The sequence below is a fragment of the Triticum aestivum genome, chromosome 3A (assembly GCF_018294505.1).
Source record: "Triticum aestivum cultivar Chinese Spring chromosome 3A, IWGSC CS RefSeq v2.1, whole genome shotgun sequence".
In the NCBI taxonomy this organism is placed as follows: Eukaryota; Viridiplantae; Streptophyta; class Magnoliopsida; order Poales; family Poaceae; genus Triticum; species Triticum aestivum.
In genome coordinates, this window is record NC_057800.1 from 361,642,361 (window position 1) to 361,651,310 (window position 8,950).

The following is an 8,950-nucleotide window of genomic DNA, read 5'->3' on the forward strand; positions in this document are numbered from 1 at the left end:
CAAATTAGAGGACGTCTAACTTGTTTTTGCAGGGCATGTTGTGATGTGATATGGTCAAGACATGACGCTAAATTTTATTGTATGAGATGATCATGTTTTGTAACCGAGTTATCGACAACTGGCAGGAGCCATATGGTTGTCGCTTTATTGTATGCAATGCAATCACGCTATAATGCTTTACTTTATCACTAAGTGGTAGCGATAGTCGTGGAAGCATAAGATTGGCGAGAAGACAACAATGCTACGATGGAGATCAAGGTGTCGCGCCGGTGACGATGGTGATCATGACGGTGCTTCAGAGATGGAGATTACAAGCACAAGATGATGATGGCCATATCATATCACTTATATTGATTGCATGTGATGTTTATCTTTTATGCATCTTATCTTGCTTTGATTGACGGTAGAATTATAAGATGATCTCTCACTAAATTATCAAGAAGTGTTCTCCCTGAGTATGCACCGTTGCGAAAGTTCTTCGTGCTGAGACACCACGTGATGATCGGTGTGATAGGCTCTACGTTCAAATACAACAGGTGCAAAACAGTTGCACACGCGGAATACTCAGGTTATACTTGACGAGCCAAGCATATGCAGATATGGCCTCGGAACACGGAGACCGAAAGGTCGAGCGTGAATCATATAGTAGATATGATCAACATAGTGATGTTCACCAATGAAACTACTCCATCTCACGTGATGATCGGACATGGTTTAGTTGATTTGGATCACATAATCACTTAGATGATTAAAGGGATGTCTATCTAAGTGGGAGTTCTTTAAGTAATATGATTAACTGAACCTAAATTTATCATGAACTTAGTACCTGATAGTATCTTGCTTGTTTATGTATGATTGTAGATAAATGGTCCGTGTTGTTGTTCCGTTGAATTTTAATGCGTTCCTTGAGAAAGCAAAGTTGAAAGATGATGGTAGCAATTACACGGACTGGGTCCGTAACTTGAGGATTATCCTCATTGCTGCACAGAAGAATTACGTCCTGGAAGCACCGCTGGGTGCCAGGCCTGCTGCTGGAGCAACACCAGATGTTGTGAACGTCTGGCAGAGCAAAGCTGATGACTACTCGATAGTTCAGTGTGCCATGCTTTACGGCTTAGAACCGGGACTTCAACGACGTTTTGAACGTCATGGAGCATATGAGATGTTCCAGGAGTTGAAGTTAATATTTCAAGCAAATGCCCGGATTGAGAGATATGAAGTCTCCAATAAGTTCTATAGCTGCAAAATGGAGGAGAACAGTTCTGTCAGTGAGCATATACTCAAAATGTCTGGGTATAATAATCACTTGATTCAAATGGGAGTTAATCTTCCAGATGATTGCGTCATTGACAGAATTCTCCAATCACTGCCACCAAGCTACAAGAGCTTCGTGATGAACTATAATATGCAAGGGATGAATAAGACTATTCCCGAGCTCTTCGCAATGCTGAAAGCTGCGGAGGTAGAAATCAAAAAGGAGCATCAAGTGTTGATGGTCAACAAGACCACTAGTTTCAAGGAAAAGGGCAAAGGGAAGAAGAAGGGGAACTTCAAGAATAATAGCAAGCAAGTTGCTGCTCAAGAGAAGAAACCCAAGTCTGGACCTAAGCCTGAAACTGAGTGCTTCTACTACAAGCAGACTGGTCACTGGAAGCGGAACTGCTCCAAGTATTTGGCGGATAAGAAGGATGGCAAGGTGAACAAAGGTATATGTGATATACATGTTATTGATGTGTACCTTACTAATGCTCGCAGTAGCACCTGGGTATTTGATACTGGTTCTGTTGCTAATATTTGCAACTCGAAACAGGGACTACGGATTAAGCGAAGATTGGCTAAGGACGAGGTGACGATGCGCATGGGAAACGGTTCCAAAGTCGATGTGATCGCGGTCGGCACGCTACCTCTACATCTACCTTCGGGATTAATATTAAACCTAAATAATTGTTATTTGGTGCCAGCGTTAAGAATGAACATTATATCTGGATCTTGTTTGATGCGAGACGGTTATTCATTTAAATCAGAGAATAATGGTTGTTCTATTTATATGAGTAATATCTTTTATGGTCATGCACCCCTGAAGAGTGGTCTATTCTTATTGGATCTCGATAGTAGTAACACACATATTCATAATGTTGAAACCAAAAGATGCAGAGTTGATAATGATAGTGCAACTTATTTGTGGCACTGCCGTTTAGGTCATATCGGTGTAAAGCGCATGAAGAAACTCCATACTGATGGACTTTTGGAACCACTTGATTATGAATCACTTGGTACTTGCGAACCGTGCCTCATGGGCAAGATGACTAAAACGCCGTTTTCCGGTACTATGGAGAGAGCGACAGATTTGTTGGAAATCATACATACCGATGTATGTGGTCCGATGAATATTGAGGCTCGTGGCGGATATCGTTATTTTCTCACATTCACAGATGATTTAAGCAGATATGGGTATATCTACTTAATGAAACATAAGTCTGAAACGTTTGAAAAGTTCAAACAATTTCAGAGTGAAGTTGAAAATCATCGTAACAAAAAAATAAAGTTTCTATGATCTGATCGTGGAGGAGAATATTTGAGTTACGAGTTTGGTGTACATTTGAAACAATGCGGAATAGTTTCGCAACTCACGCCACCCGGAACACCACAGCGTAATGGTGTGTCCGAACGTCGTAATCATACTTTACTAGATATGGTGCGATCTATGATGTCTCTTACTGATTTACCGCTATCGTTTTGGGGTTATGCTTTGGAGACGGCCGCATTCACGTTAAATAGGGCACCATCAAAATCGGTTGAGACGACGCCTTATGAACTATGGTTTGGCAAGAAACCAAAGCTATCGTATCTGAAAGTTTGGGGCTGCGATGCTTATGTGAAAAAGCTTCAACCTGATAAGCTCGAACCCAAATCGCAGAAATGTGTCTTCATAGGATATCCAAAGGAGACTATTGGATACACCTTCTATCACAGATCCAAAGGCAAGACTTTTTGCTAAGATCGGAAACTTTCTAGAGAAGGAGTTTCTCTCGAAAGAAGTGAGTGGGAGGAAAGTAGAACTTGACGAGGTAACTGTACCTGCTCCCTTATTGGAAAGTAGTGCATCACAGAAAACTGTTTCTGTGACACCTACACCAATTAGTGAGGAAGCTAATGATAATGATCATGAAACTTCAGAACAAGATACTACTAAACCTCGTAGATCAACCAGAGTGAGATCCGCACCAGAGTGGTACGGTAATCCTGTTCTGGAAGTCATGCTACTAGATCATGATGAACCTACGAACTATGAAGAAGCGATGGTGAGCCAAGATTCCGCAAAATGGCTTGAAGCCATGAAATCTGAGATGGGATCCATGTATGAGAACAAAGTATGGACTTTGGTTGACTTGCCCAATGATCGGCAATCAATTGAGAATAAATGGATCTTCAAGAAGAAGACTGACGCCGACGGTAATATTACTGTCTACAAAGCTCGACTTGTCGCAAAAGGGTTTCTGCAAGTTCAAGGGATTGACTACGATGAGACCTTCTCACCTGTAGCGATGCTTAAGTCTGTCCGGATCATGTTAGCAATTGCCGCATTTTATGATTATGAAATTTGGCAGATGGATGTCAAAACTGCATTCCTGAATGGATTTCTAGAAGAAGAGTTATATATGATGCAACCGGAAGGTTTTGTCGATCCAAAGGGAGCTAACAAAGTGTGCAAGCTCCAGTGATCCATTTATGGACCGTTGCAAGCCTCTCAGAGTTGGAATAAATGCTTTGATAGTGTGATCAAAGCATTTGGCTTTATACAGACTTTTGGAGAAGCCTGTATTTACAAGAAAGTGCGTGGGAGCTCTGTAGCATTTCTGATATTATATGTGGATGACATATTACTAATTGGAAATGATATAGAATTTCTGGATAGCATAAAGGGATACTTGAATAAAAGTTTTTCAATGAAAGACCTCGGTGAAACTGCTTACATATTAGGCATAAAGATCTATAGAGATAGATCAAGACGTTTAATTGGACTTTCACAAAGCACATACCTTGACAAGATTTTGAAGAAGTTCAAAATGGATCAAGCAAAGAAAGGGTTCTTGCCTGTGTTACAAGGTGTGAAGTTGAGTCGGACTCAATGCCCGACCACTGCAGAAGATAGAGAAAAGATGAAAGATGTTCCCTATGCTTCAGCCATAGGCTCTATCATGTATGCAATGCTGTGTACCAGACCTGATGTGTGCCTTGCTATAAGTCAAGCAGGGAGGTACCAAAGTAATCCAGGAGTGGATCACTGGACAGTGGTCAAGAACATCCTGAAGTACCTGAAAAGGACTAAGGATATGTTTCTCGTATATGGAGGTGACAAAGAGCTCATCGTAAACGGTTGCGTTGATGCAAGCTTTGACACTGATCCGGACGATTCTAAATCGCAAACCGGATACGCGTTTACATTAAACGATGGAGCTGTCAGTTGGTGCAGTTCTAAACAGAGCATCATGGCGGGATCTACGTGTGAAGCGGAATACATAGCTGCTTCGGAAGCAGCGAATGAAGGAGTCTGGATGAAGGAGTTCATATCCGATCTAGGTGTCATGCCTAGTGCATCGGGTCCAATGAAAATCTTTTGTGACAATACTGGTGCAATTGCCTTGGCGAAGGAATCCAGATTTCACAAGAGAACCAAACACATCAAGAGACGCTTCAATTCCATCCGGGATCTAGTCCAGGTGGGAGACATAGAGATTTGCAAGATACATACGGATCTGAATGTTACAGACCCGTTGACTAAGCCTCTTCCACGAGCAAAACATGATCAGCACCAAGGCTCCATGGGTGTTAGAATCATTACTGTGTAATCTAGATTATTGACTCGAGTGCAAGTGGGAGACTGAAGGAAATATGCCCTAGATGCAATAATAAAGTTATTATTTATTTCCTTATATCATGATAAACGTTTATTATTCATGCTAGAATTGTATTAACCGGAAACATAATACATGTGTGAATACATAGACAAACAGAGTGTCACTAGTATGCCTCTACTTGACTAGCTCGTTAATCAAAGATGGTTATGTTTCCTAACCATGGACAAAGAGTTGTTATTTGATTAACGGGATCACATCATTAGTTGAATGATCTGATTGACATGACCCATTCCATTAGCTTAGCACCCGATCGTTTAGTATGTTGCTATTGCTTTCTTCATGACTTATACATGTTCCTATGACTATGAGATTATGCAACTCCCGTTTGCCAGAGGAACACTTTGTGTGCTACCAAACGTCCCAACGTAACTGGGTGATTATAAAGGAGCTATACAGGTGTCTCCAAAGGTACATGTTGGGTTGGCGTATTTCAAGATTAGGATTTGTCACTCCGATTGTCGGAGAGGTATCTCTGGGCCCTCTCGGTAATGCACATCACTTAAGCCTTGCAAGCATTGCAACTAATGAGTTAGTTGCGGGATGATGTATTACAGAACGATTAAAGAGACTTGCCGGTAACGAGATTGAACTAGGTATAGGATACTGACGATCGAATCTCGGGCAAGTAACATACCGATGACAAAGGGAACAACGTATGTTGTTATGCGGTCTGACCGATAAAAGATCCTCATAGAATATGTAGGAGCCAATATGAGCATCCAGGTTCTGCTATTGGTTATTGACCGGAGACGTGTCTCGGTCATGTCTACATTGTTCTCGAACCCGTAGGGTCCGCACACTTAAGGTTACGATGACAGTTATATTATGAGTTTATGCATTTTGATGCACCGAAGGTTGTTCGGAGTCCCGGATGTGATCACGGACATGACGAGGAGTCTCGAAATGGTCGAGACATAAAGATTGATATATTGGAAGCCTATGTTTGGATATCGGAAGTGTTCCGGGTGAAATCGGGATTTTACCGAAGAACCGGGAGGTTACCGGAACACCCCCCCCCCCCGGGAGGTATATGGGCCTTGGTGGGCCTTAGTGGAAGAGAGGAGAGGTGGCCAGAGATGGGCTGTGCGCCCCTCCCCCCTTGGTCCGAATTGGACAAGGAGAGGGGGCCGGCCCCCCTTCCTCCTCTCTCTCCTCTTCCCACACCCCCCCCCCTCCATGAATCCTATTCCAACTATGAAAGGGGGGAATCCTATTCCCAGAAGGAGTAGGACTCCTCCTGGTGCGCCACACCTTGGCCGGCCGGCCCCCCTCCCTTGAACCTTTATATACGGAGGCAGGGGCACCCCTAGAGAGACAAGTTGATCCACGTGATCAAATTCTTAGCCGTGTGCGGTGCCCCCTTCCATCGTAGTCCACGATAATATTGTAGTGGTGCTTAGGCGAAGCCCTGCGACGGTAGTACATCAAGATTGTCACCACACCATCGTGCTGACGGAACTCTTCCCCGACACTTTGCTGGATCGGAGTCCGGGGATCGTCATCGAGCTGAACGTGTGCTAGAACTCGGAGGTGACGTAGTTTCGGTGCTTGATCGGTCGGGCCGTGGAGACGTACGACTACATCAACCAAACGCTTCCGTTGTCGATCTACAAGGGTACGTAGATCATACTCTCCCCTCTCGTTGCTATGCATCACCATGATCTTGCGTGAGCATAGGAATTTTTTGAAATTACTACGAAACACAACAAAGGACTCATCGAGTTGGTTCTTAAGCTTGGCTAGTTCTAAGGGTGCCATATTATAGGGTCTCCTAGAAATTGGAACGGTTCCTGGAACAAGGTCTATCAAAAACTCGACATCCCTGTCAGGTGGAACGGCTGGCAGTTCTTTTGGAAAGACATCCGGAAAGTCCCGGACTACCGGAATATCCTCAAGGTCTGGAAGGGGTTGGAATTTAGGGAGTAAAGCTGGCGCTTGGCCACTCGAGCTAAGACATTGACTGTCTTACCCGATGGGTGAGTAAGTTGAACGGTTCTAGTGGCACAATCAATCTTAGCATAATGAGCTGACATCCAGTCCATACCAACGATGATGTTTATGTCTGAGGACTTGAGAGCTATTAAAGATGCAAGAAAGACAAGTCTATCGACAAGAATTTCGTTCCCATGGCTTACTCTAGAAGTTTGCCATTTGGAACCTGGAGTTTGAATTACCATGGAAGTGGGCATGTCACAGAATGTCGTGTTATGCAATCAAGCATAGTTCTCAGATATGAATGAATGAGATGCTACAGTATCAAAAAGAACAGATGCCGGATGGCAATTAACAAGGGGCGTACCAAGGACGATGTTAGGATCCTCATGAGCCTCCTCGGCTGAGACATAGTTGACATGGCCACGTGCAGTGGTGACCGGCTTGGTGTAGAATGTCTTTCCCGCTGGCTTACCACGGCCAACGGACTTTCCAGACTGATTGGGGTTGTTGTTCTGGGGACACTCTCGGCTATAGTGACCCGGCTCTCCACACTTGAAACATGTCACAACATTGGGGCATGGAGAAGCATTAGCAGCGGGGCCACCATAGGGCTTGGGCGGTGCAAATTGCTGGTTAGGACGAGGCGCCTCAAAGGATGGCCTCGGAATGAACCTGGGTGGCAGTGCCGTGCTTGGAATCCACAGCCGGCGCTTCTGAGATCCAGAGAAGGATGAAGAGCCAAAATCACGTGAGTGCTTGCGTGAAGCGTCATAGTCAGACTGGCCTGACTCAGCACTGATGGCTTTATTGACCAACTTTTGAAAGGAGGTGCACTCGTGCAGATGAAGATCGCGGCGAAGCTCAAGGCTAAGTCCCTTGTGGAACCTTGCCTGCTTCTTAGCGTCGGTAGATACTTCTTCAGGAGCATATCGTGCCAGATTCCCAAATTCACGACTATATGCATCCATAGTCAGTCTTCCTTGGGTGAAATTGCAGAACTCTTCCCTCTTGCGATCTATGAGACCTTCTGGAATGTGATGCTCAAGGAAAGCCTCACTAAATTCAGCCCAAGTAGTGATTTGCCCGACCGGGCGCATAGCTTCAAAATTTTACCACCAAAGGCTAGCAGGACCTTCGAGGTGATAGGTAGCATAAGTAACCTTATCGGCTTCGGCTACGTTGGCAGAACGTAGCTTGTGGGTGATGCTGCGAAGCCAGTCATCCGCGTCGAGGGGCTCGACGGAATGGTTAAACTTTGGTGGGTACAGCTTGATAAAGTCATTGATTGACACCAAGTCATTTCGCTGATGGCGTGCGGTGTTCTGCTCAATCCGCTCTAGCAGGCGGTTAGTCTCACGCTTGTTTCTTTCCGCCTCCAGCATCACTTCGGCCAGAGAAGGCGGGTGAGGCAGATTTTCACCCCTAGTTGCACTGGCTTCCCCCTGCTCCGGGGCAGCAGGGTTGCTGCGGGTGTTGACCATCCTAGGAGAAAACAAGACAATGGTTTAGATAAGGATGGCACAAACTTAGCAAGGAAGTGCAGAATGTAATGGATGACATGGAATGCTCAGATGTTCATTGCACGACATGGTAATATAGAAACTGCCATATATATACATTGGCCATACACACCATACATAGTTTAGTACAAGCACAGGCTAGAGTACAACTACGGTGAAAGACATTACATCTCATCGAAGGCATTCCAAGCTCCTATACATTATTTGTCTACACCTCCGGAATTGATTACTCCTAAGTCATATTCCACAAGTCACGCAGGACAGTGGAGATACAACTACTACAATACTAGTGAAACTACTACTAGCTCAGATGGCTCCGTAGTAATCCTCATAGAAGTCGCCACCAAAACCTGGAAGTGGAACATGATCATCTGGGAACAGACGGTCCTGCGGAACCTGCGGACCAAAGGGACTCGGATGTGGCCTTGGTCCCACAGGTGGTGGCAGACGGGGACCACGAGGAGGGGTGATGCCTCCCACATCGCGCCACTCCATACAATCTGGCAATCCAGATCGTACAGGGTACAGATCCCTCAGATCCATGTATCCTGCCTGTACCGCCGGTGCAAACCGAGT